At 41.4% G+C, this 11,101-nt stretch overlaps 1 protein-coding gene across 1 annotated transcript in view; it reads left to right on the top strand.

Annotated features, from left to right (window-relative positions):
* Positions 1 to 675: 675 nt before the first annotated feature.
* Positions 676 to 11,101, top strand: part of rin2a (Ras and Rab interactor 2a) — a 53,006-nt gene continuing 42,580 nt past the window's right edge. Inside the window, exon 1 of the mRNA XM_063491768.1 lies at positions 676 to 854. The gene's annotated coding sequence lies outside the window, so the exon portion shown is untranslated. The remainder of the gene's footprint in view (positions 855 to 11,101) is intronic.

Below are 11,101 nucleotides of genomic sequence, written 5' to 3'. Positions count from 1 at the left end.
TTTGTTGCTTTTGTGTGTTGTGGGGGGAGGAGGCAGCATCAGTGTCAGGGTAGGAAGTATTGAAACCATGCCTTTAAAATAAAAGTACAGGCATTGTCGCATACAGTTTAGACACTACCCTACCCTGTCGTACCTCCGGTTCCCATTGAAACTTGGAAAAATAAGTGTTGTGTAATGTGAAACAAACACAAGAAAAGTTTTCTGTCCTCCAATTGTTCTTGTTCTGTACTAGATATTTCCATTTTTATATGAAACTTTATTTTTTTGTTATTTCAATATAGGATTAAACCTCATCATCATTTATTTTTGTTTTTAAAATTCTCTACTGTTACTGTGATTGTAACTGCTCACGAAAGTGTAAAGAAAAACATAGTTTATTTGCAAACATTGGTTATTTAATCTGTCCAAACTCCAAAGTGTACTTTGAGTAACACGACAGTTGTTATTATTCAGTGGAACCTTCGTTTTCTTTAATATATTTTTTTTATATAGCATGTAAAGAAAGGTTTTTGGAAACAGCACAGATCATTGAACTTAATTTCGCTATTTGGATCTTTTGAAATGAGCGTTAGGTATTTTATTTTGAAAACAAAAGCGGAACTCGTTTCTTCTTGCAGATCGTTTTCACACTCAGACGGAAATTCTGCTCCTCAGATGAGCTTGGACCATGGGGGAAGCTACAGCTGGATGGAATCTTTTTTTCAGCCGACACAGTGAGAAAAAGTAACACTCACAACGTATAACAACCGAAAGTAACGCCGACATGGAGCAATAATGCTCTCACACATTCAACAAGTAAACGAAGCAGTGGAATTTTCTTCTGCCAAAGTGGAATAACCCACAATCCACAAGAGGTAAGTAACGTTAAAGTTCAGCTGGCTGTTCTTTGTGTGGCTGCTGTGCACGAGGGTTTTTTGTTTGTTTTTGTTGATTATGTTCTGCTTCGAAATTCAGATGTAATTCTTTCTGCCAAGAAAAGCCGGCAAACTCACTGTTTCTCTAACAAAGCAGCGTTCTGTGTGATGAATCCTGCGGGACGTGTTGTACAGCTTAACCACCACCTGTCGCGCGGCTTTTTCCTGTGCCCAGTACACAGAAAGCCTCCGTACTTATTTCACGCATATTTAGAAAATACACGGTGTTCAGTGAAAACACATGGAGCAAACTATGTCATTTAGCTAAGTCTATATAAGGCTTATAAATAAATAAATGTGCAGTATGCAGTATTTACAGTAGCCCCTGCCTTCAGCCCATTATCAGTGCTTCCCGTGGTGTTCAGTCCGCGGTCAGCACTCCTTATTAAATACACAGATTTATCAATGCATTTTGATGTCTGTTCACAACCTGTTTTCAGCGTTGTTTCAAGTTGCAGGGATACAACGAGTAAGATTAGTTATAATAAAGTAGTTAATGGGTCCCTCTACGTTATTACTGGGAAGGAGTTAGCTACAACAAATACAGCAAAATGAGCTCTGAATGATCATGTAAATTTGTTCTCCAAACTCCCGTAGCCCGAAGCATCAGAGTGTTATTTCAGCTCTGTCCACAGATCCACTCGTGTGTTTTGTGACTCGGTTGTCTCCCCCCCCCTTTTGGCTGCTGAATGTTTCCAGCTCACAGGCTGGCATGTTGTCTATTGTTTGCATGGTAATTGGACTGCTGTCTAAGAGTTCTAGCTGTGTAACCGTACCCATCATCCTCAGCCTATAACATCATATCATCCTTCTTCTGACTGTCTTTTTTTCCTTGAAGAAGTTTTGTGTGTGTGTGGGGGTGGGGGGGTGGGGGGGGGAGTATTTCCTGGTACCGGTCAGGATCCTGGTTTTCCAATCTCCTCAGAAATCTGCTAATGTGCTTAGTGCTCAGGACCCAAAGCAGTTGCTGTACCTCAAACCTGAGTCACAAGGCAGGAATTCAGAGAGCACCCTGGTTCATTGTTGGAGTACCACAGTTATGAGAAGAGATATCATATAGAAAATATGTATTTTAATTACTTAAATATGCAGAGAGAGGTATGATTGTGGTCTTTGATGAAGTTTCACCATCATAGAAAACCACTCTCCTTCCAGTTAGGTAAATATAGGTAAGTATTTCTCATCAGAGGCTGGAAAAGCAAGCAAAGGGAGTTTCTCTTTGAGGAATGAAACCAGTTGTTTCAGAAGTGCTCTCATACCAGAGTGTGACATAATAAAGAACCAGACACCAATCAGTGTGTTACTGTCAAAAGGTTGTCATTCTGACTTAATTTAGATAGTGTTGACAGGTAACTTGACATTTCATATAAGTCCTGCTGGTCCCACTCTTGTCATACTGAAGCTAAAACCTGGTTATTACAGAGTACTTACTGCCAGAAATAGGACTGCTTAATTATGGCAAAAAATCTGAACTAGTTTTGTCATTATTACAATCCACAATATTTAACATGATTATTCTTTAACTTGATAAACATCATGTACTTATTACATATATTAAAAAGTGCATCTTTTTTCAGGAAGAATAAAAGAGGACGACATAGTACGAGACACAGAGTTGTCTGGTTGGGAGTTGGACCCAGACGATTATTATTATTTTTCCCTTCTTCTGTAATGAATGTCTTGCTAAGACACCACGAGTCCCTGCCTCTGCTGCGGGATGCCTGTGGTATGTCTGTGAGTGTAGATGGGGCAACAAGAGAGGCAGGTGGGATGACGAGTAGCCTCTGACTCCCTACTACCACATTACCCATTATCAGTGTTGTCCTCAACCCTCATCCCCACGTCTTCCATACTGAACAAAAGCCCAGGTAAATACAAGTTACTGCTGTTAAGCAAAGGTTGTACTAGCAACTCTTTCTTTAACCGGGACACCAGGGCAGAGGCCATGCAGACTTTGAGTGTTCTTCCTTGTCCTGCATGCATTCTCTCTGGCTTCCTGTCACAGCTCAAAGACCTGCAAGTTAGGTTAATGCTAAATTATCCGTTAATGTGTGATAGATGAAGTGAACAGAATAAAGTAGTGTATGAATATATCTTTGAATATTTTTCTCATTGCACTCCAAAGCACTTTTAGTGGTAACTAAAAAAGAGCTAAATAAATGCCAGTCCGTTTCCAGATTTAAGCTGTGATGACATTAGGCCTCATCTGCAAGCATTTACCTTCAACTTCCAAGAAGGCACAAGTCTGCAGTCACATTAACAGACAAGATTCTGTTGTTGTGTTCTTTGCTAACATAGGTCTTTAAACAAGGCAGGCAAGTAGCAATGCTTTTGTAACCCTGTACAGAATGGCTCTGCCTTCAAACAATTCTTGGACCTCCAAATATTTAAATTTGCATTTTTACCAGTGCTTAGCTAAAAGGTAAATGGACTGATTCTTATATAGCGCCTTTTACTACTCAAAGCGCTCTATACAACATGCCACATTCACCCAATCACACAAGCACTTTCTTTCTATGCTTAGTGCTTCCTAACTTCATTCATACACATTCACAGCAACTTGGGGTTAGTATCTTGCCCAAGGATACTTGACATGTAGACTGGAGAAGCCTGGGATCGAACCTTCCAATCAGTAGGGGACAGCAGGGGACCTGTAGATGTCTGCAGTACTATGTCAGATGCTGCATAATTAGCGGTCAGGTATGTTTAGTGTATAGAAAATATACATAGTGTACTTATGTATACTCTTATACATAAGAGAAGGTGTGTTGGTTGAAAATAATGGGGACAGAACCTGTATTGTTGAACCTGAACTGTTTACTTCGTCACACGGCAACCTAAAAAGCTGACGTGCAAAATGATTACATTTTTGCATGTCAGCTGGCGTACATATGAAAGGTAAATTGACTCGTACTTTTCTCCTCAGGTTTCAGAGAACTTTTTACTAGAGATGGCACGATACCACTTTTTTATGTCCGCTACCAATACTGATACCGATATCATAAATTTGGATATCTGCCAATACCGATATTAATCCGATATAGTGTATTTTATAATCAATAAAACAGTTTGTTTTTTATCTTGCTGCATTTTGTATAAGTTCATACACAGGTTTTAAAAAACAAAACACTAAAGCTATTCTGTTATACCTGTACACTGCACCCAAAATATTTCATAGTTCAGCAACACTGATCAGTCTAATAAACTTGAACCTACACCATCCTCCCTATTCTGGTATTCTAAAAAGTACGTAGCGGAAATATTAAACAACCTAATTAATAGGGTTGCCAATTTCAAGCAAAAAAAATAGGGAACCACCCTCCACCTCATGATGCTTAATCGACGTAATCGACTTTAATTTAATGCACGTGTAAAACAAATGCACAGAAATCAATTATATTTCTACGATAATTAAATAGATTCAATATCTTTCTTCAACAGAATTGCAGACTGCACGGATGGTACCTTCCCAAAGGAAAAAGTACTGTAGGTACTAGGGTACCTACTAGGGTATATATTAGACTCAATAGTTACTATATACAATAATGGATTTCTATACATTTTGCATCAGATGAAAACTTTGGTTGTAAGATTCAGATATATATTTTTTTAAACTAGACATGAGAATAATAAATAAATGTATTTCTTTGTGCCCCCCTTTTCCCTGTTAATGCCCTACCTGGCCCCCTGGCAAAACTTTGCTAGACCCGCCCCTTCACAGTTACCAGCTGTCAGCTACGTAGAAAAGGATCCTGGTGTAGAAAGTAATATTAAATACATTCTAACAACAGCTTATCAAGCTAAATCAGCTGCTGCTGATTATTATTTCCTCTTTCTGGCGCAAAGTGGGCGATAAACAAGCAAGAAAGACGGACTCGCAGTAGAAAAGCCGATCAGATGATCATTGATCAGTTTCATGATTGAAGTAGCAACATGAGAGGGAGAGAATGAGAGGCAGTCGCTCCATATATCAGTTGTTAAGCTTAACGTGGGAATGTTTACAAACATTCAGAGGTAAACTTACACACTTGCTTTTAGGGCTGTGCGATATGACCAAAATCTCATATCCCGATATAAGACATCTATCGTCCTGATAACGATATAAATCACAAACATTTTACATTTTCTGTAAATTCTGTGAATCTCGGGCAGCTCGACTTGCTTGAAGTGTTTCCAGCTGGGCGTCGTGTACCTGGAGCCGAATGTTTTAACAGATGCATGAACCTATACATTTTTAGACATAAGTAGTAACGGCCGCCGTTTTCTTTGTGAGTATTTATTACACTGCGTGCTCCGGGGAAAAGCCTTTGAGTTTAAGGTTTATTTTTAGCACCTGGCGGCTCTTTTTTGCTTCTCATCCGTAAACACTCTGCATATTCTTTCACGTCATTCAGTTTATTTTGAAAAGTCTCAACAGGATCTTGAGCTTTATTCTGAAAGGTTTATGTGGAAAATAAACAAGCAGATCTCCAAAAAGTTGATTCTGTTCATCTGGACGTAGCGTTTTGTGGGAGAAACGTTTCGTCACTCATCCAAGTGACTTCTTCAGTCTCAGCTGACTGCAGGTTTCCCCAATCTTATAAACAGTATATTTGCATAATGACTGAAACCAGCCCGCTGAAGGAACAATGGGCTGGGGGGTCAGTTCCTTAATCATAATTATGCAAATTCTCATGACCATTGATCAACAACCACTGACCAAAACCCACTGATCAAAGACCACTGATCAATGGCCATGAGTACCATCCACATAGAGTTGGGGAATGGCTGCAATCACAGCATTGTAAGATGGCAAAAGATGTACCCTTAGGCCCCCTCCTCGATTCAGAGATGGTCTTTCCCTTTTCACGTAAATGGCCTCCTTGACTCCGCGCTCAAACCAGCGTTCTTCCCTGTCCAGGATGTGTACATCCTCATCGTTGAAAGAGTGTCCACTGGCCTGTAGGTGTAAATAGACTGCAGAGTCCTGGCCTGACGAGGTAGCTCTTCTGTGTTGTGCCATCCGCTTCGCCAGAGGTTGTTTGGTTTCCCCGATGTATAAATCCTGGCAATCCTCCTGGCACTTAACAGCGTACACTATGTTACTCTCTTTGTGTCGGGGGACCCGATCCTTGGGGTGGACCAATTTTTGGTGCAGCGTGTTTTGGGGTTTAAAAGCCACAGAGACCCGGTGTTTAGAAAAAATGCGTCTCAACTGTTCCGATACTCCTGACACATATGGGATCACTACAGGTTTTCGCTTGGGCAGCGGTTGTCCTTCTCTCCTGGATCGACTGGAGCTTCCTTTAGGTGTCTTTCCAGCTTTGACAAAAGTCCAGCTGGGATAACCACATTTACTCAGGGCCTTCTTGATGTGCTGTTCTTCTGCCTCCCCGGCCGCTGTGTCAGTGGGGATGGTGTTCGCTCTGTGTTGTAGCGCCCTAATGACACCCAGTTTGTGCTCCAGTGGATGATGAGAGTCAAACCTTAGATTCTGATCCGTATGTGTAGGTTTACGGTACACGTCAGCTTTTAGATGTCCCCCATTACTGATGGAAATCTCACAGTCTAAGAAGGCTAACCTGCCACTTTTCATATCCTCCCTGGTGAATTTGATGTGTCGGTCCACCGCATTAATGTGATCCGTGAAATGTAGTATGTCCTGAGATTTGATTTTCACCCAGGTATCATCCACATATCTGAACCAATGGCTTGGTGGTGTTCCAGGGTAGGATAGCAAAGCCCTCTTTTCCACTTCTTCCATGTACAAATTGGCCACGATGGGTGAAACTGGGGAGCCCATGGCACACCCATGTTTCTGCCTGTAGAACTGACCCTTGTATGTGAAGTAGGTGGAATGAAGACACAGTTCCAAAAGCAAACACACTTGGTCGATGCTGAGAGTGGTCCTGTTGCTGAGGTTGGTGTCATCCTGTAATCTCTTACGGACTACCTCCAACGCTTCCGTGACTGGGATGCAAGTGAAGAGAGATGTAACGTCGTACGAGACCATGGTTTCATCTGCCTCCATAATGACATCTCTCACCTTCTCAACAAAATCCAGGGTGTTCTGGATGTGGTGTTCAGAGCTGCCCACCAGCGGGTTCAGGATCGAAGCCAGAAACTTGGAGATGTTATACGTGACAGAGTTGATCATGCAGACAATCGGTCTTAAAGGTGCACCCTGTTTATGTATTTTCGGTAAACCATACAGACTTGGTGTAGACTCCCCTGGGTATAGCCTGTGGTATGAGGTCCGGTCAATAGCCTTGTCTTGTTCTAACTGCTTCAAACAGTCTATCACCCTCTTCCTGTAGCCACTTCCTGGGTCTCGTTTCAGGGGCTCATAAGTGTTTTCATCAATGAGTAGTGACAAAATCTTCTCATGATAGTCTTTCTGGTTTAGCAATACTGTGCACCTACCCTTGTCTGCCGGAAGGATGATAATGTTGTTTTCATCACTAAGTGATGTGAGTGCCTTCCTCTCCTCCATGGTGATGTTGGATGCTGGGGGCTTTGCATTGCTGAGACAGGCCGAAACTTTCGTCCGTAGTTGCTCTGCTTCCACTTCTGCAATATTGTTGTTACGAATTGCTGTTTTTGTGGCTGTGATCAGCTCCACTAGCGGGATTTGTCTCGGTGTGACAGCAAAATTCAACCCTTCAGCAAGGATGTTTTTCTCTGTTTGGGTGAGCTGTCTGTCAGACTAATTCTTCACCCACTTGTCCACATCCTCGGTGTCCCATCCTTGTCTCTTCTGGCCACTGAGGACACTCTCCGTATTTTGTGGTGGTTTCCGACGTACAACAAGTAAGTCAAACTTCCTTTGTTGCCTGGTCTTAGACTTCTTGTGCTGTGCTAGACGAGCCTTCTCAGTAAAGTCCAACACCTTTTTAAGAGTATTCTCATCTAAAAGCATTGTCAGTCTCTGTCGGATCCGCTCCTCTTGAGATTTTAGCATGTCGATGGTAAAATTTGTCTGCCTCACCCGTTCATTAAGCAACTGATGCTGTGCCTTCTGGAGGATTTTTGTTGCCCGGAAGCCTTTTAACTGAAGAGCTCATTTGCAGACTTTTAGGAGTAATCCTGTTTTGTCGGCATCTGAGGCTGAATCTCAGGTGGTTCCTGTAGTCCGCCATCTTACGTGCTGTTTGCTCATACTGACGTACAAGCTTTAGGCAGTCCTTGCCAAAATGGGTTAAAACGTCTTGATGCATTCTCAATCATCCAGGAAAGTAAATCTCCAAAAAGTTGATTCTGTTCATCTGGACGTAGCGTTTTGTGGGAAAAACGTTTCGTCACTCATCCAAGTGACTTCTTCAGTCTCAGCTGACTGCACAGGGCTCGCAAAATTTCAAAATCCCTGGTAGCCCTTCGGGCAGGGACTCTTCAGTTTTTGGTAGCCCAAAATAAATTTAAGTAGCCCGAATAAAAAAAGGGAGCAATTTTTTTTATGTTTTGTTTCCTGTTTTGTTTCCGTTACAATATTATACATTGTAACGGAAACAAAACATTAATCAAAAAATTGTTGAAACACAAATTACAATATTGTATAAAAATTACAATCATCAACTCAAATACTTGGTTGTAATTGAACAGAAATTTCTATGAACTTGTAAGAACTGAACAACAGGAATCAGTCTGTGTCAGATCCTGAATTTGAAATTTCCACTGAAATCACAGGTAAGAGGCAAGTGGAACCAAGATCTAGGCCATTTGCTTTTTGAAGTTTGCAAAGACTGCTAAATTTTGCCAGTGGTAGTTCACTCTTTGCAACATAGTAGGCTGTTCTAAACAGATTTTTCAGGTTGATTTTTAGTATGTTATTTGCAGACTGAGCAATAATCCATTTCTTGCATTTCTCATGGGTTCTAATGGGGGTCTTTCTTAAAAATTACTGGTCCCAGTAACAAAGGCACTTGTCGACTCAGAAATCGAGGGAAACCAACAACACACCCGGCAGAACATTATGTTATTTACACGGGTGCACATAAGTGGTCCGCATGTGCGCATTCGCTGTCAAAATAAAAGACGCGCACCAGATAAGAAGTTGCAACGCGTTTGCATACATATAAAAGGCACTGTTTTTGTCCGCTAGAGTGGGATTTTCATGGCACATTCTGCACCAAATCTCTGTGCATTCATCATTTGTTTAAAGCCAGCTCACCTCCTGCAACCACTTTTCCTAGAATACGCGCTTCTTTTGTGGTTCGGACTCCATCTGACATTTCTTTGGAGGTGTAGGAACACCAAAGTAATTGCTTAAAGGAGCTTCTTCGACATCTTTAAGAGTTCTAAACAAATGTCTGTCCTCCTCCAGAAAATCTTATGGACGCAAACACGCGTTGCAACTTCTTATCCTGTGCGCGGACCACTTATGTGCACCCCTGGTTATTTAGCTTGTCATATTCCAGCCACAGAAATTCTTTTGTCCATGAAACCATAAAGCTGCACTTTCTTTTTGCCTTATAGTCTGATTTGTCATAACTTTTCCGTTTTGTGGTAAGCTTTTCTTTGGCTGTCACTTCTTCACACTGACCGGTCTTATTTGGCTCAGCAGAACTAAAATATATATCCTGCTGCCTTTACACACGCACTCACATAACGCTCAGCGATTCTCTGCGCGATCAACCTCTCACATGTTTAAGCTTCCTGCGGGAGATTTCACTTGTCATGTTTGATAGTAAACTAACAATTGATAAGACGATGTCAGAGGAATTGGTGCGCAAATTATCGTCACTCACCAATCAGTACTGTTGCTCTCTATACACAGTTCGCGCGATTGCAAAGTGAAAGCAAAAAACAAGCGCAAATTCAAATGCGATTTCAATATGTCACATATAGGGCTGCTCGATTATGGCAAAAATGATAATCACGATTATTTTCACTGAAATTGAGATCTCGATTATTTGATGATATTTATTTAACAATAACAATGTATTGAATAATGGCTTTAAAGATTGTCAAAAATAGCATAAAATAGTGTGCAAATACTGATAACAGTGCAAATGTTTGCAATATAAAAAATAAAATGTAAACATCTATGTTTAGTGAACTTTGCCATGTCGCTCTGTGGTGCAGCTACCACACCAAAGTTTACACACTATGTCTACTTGATCCACGTCTGACTCCGCGAACCCATAATGTTTCCACACCACTGAAGGGTTTTTTTTTTACCTCTCTTTTCAACCAACGGCAGTCACTCTCCTCTCCAAATAACTTCTGCTTAGCTTTCCGAGCTTCCCTCTGTTAGCTCCTCTTAATTGTTGTGCCGCGTGTTCGAAACGCAGAGAGGTGCGCTCGATTTGCCACACGGAGCAGCGCGAGAGTAAAGCACGAGGGAGGTGCTAATAATCGGCTCAGTCATTTTTAATGATCGTTGAAAGCCCAGATCGTAATTTAGATTAAAATTCGATTAATTGAGCAGCCCTAGTCACATATTGACAGTGGTTCACCGATGCCAATGACATATTTACCCAGCTACATTTCCGAAGGAATGCAAAAGCAATGACATATATTTTTCCTTCCTATGATAGCCCGACGGGCAGGGCAGGGATAGATTCTGGTAGCCCGACTGGAAAAATCGCTAGCCCCGGGACGTCGGGCTAGCAATTTTGCGAGCCCTGCTGCAGGTTTCCCCAAATCTTATAAACAGTACATTTGCATAATGACTGAAACCAGCCCACTGAAGGAACAATGGGCTGGGGGGTCAGTTCCTTAATCATGATTAAGGAACTGATTAATTCTGATTAACTTTCCTGGATGATTGAGAATGCATCAAGACGTAAACAAGCAGACACGCGACGGTTTTACCATCGTTGTTGCTAACGACAACGCATAAAAACAGGCTCTTGTCTGTCCATAGTGTGGTTATATTAAGTATAAGAGAAAGAGAGAACTTTAAGAAATTAATATAGCCACTACAGTGACCATCAAAACGGTGAAAAAATATTGCCGTAAACAGTTTATTTTGCGACACCACGAAACAAACGATAGCATAAATTGAAACGATAGACGTTTTCGTCATCCGATATATATTGTTATATCGAACAGCCCTACTTGCTTTAGTTCTCTGGGATAGCTTTCTCCGAGATGAAATGCTGGTTTGTAAGCACGTAGTGAGTCTCCAAATGCTTAACCAGGCTGCCGACAGGTCTCGCACACTATAGCCGCTCTATCACGCGATGCATACTGCTCCGACGTGCTAA

The sequence above is a fragment of the Pelmatolapia mariae genome, linkage group LG13, assembly GCF_036321145.2.
Source record: "Pelmatolapia mariae isolate MD_Pm_ZW linkage group LG13, Pm_UMD_F_2, whole genome shotgun sequence".
In the NCBI taxonomy this organism is placed as follows: Eukaryota; Metazoa; Chordata; class Actinopteri; order Cichliformes; family Cichlidae; genus Pelmatolapia; species Pelmatolapia mariae.
Note: the sequence above shows the minus strand (reverse complement) of the source record. Positions and strands in the feature narration are given on the sequence as shown.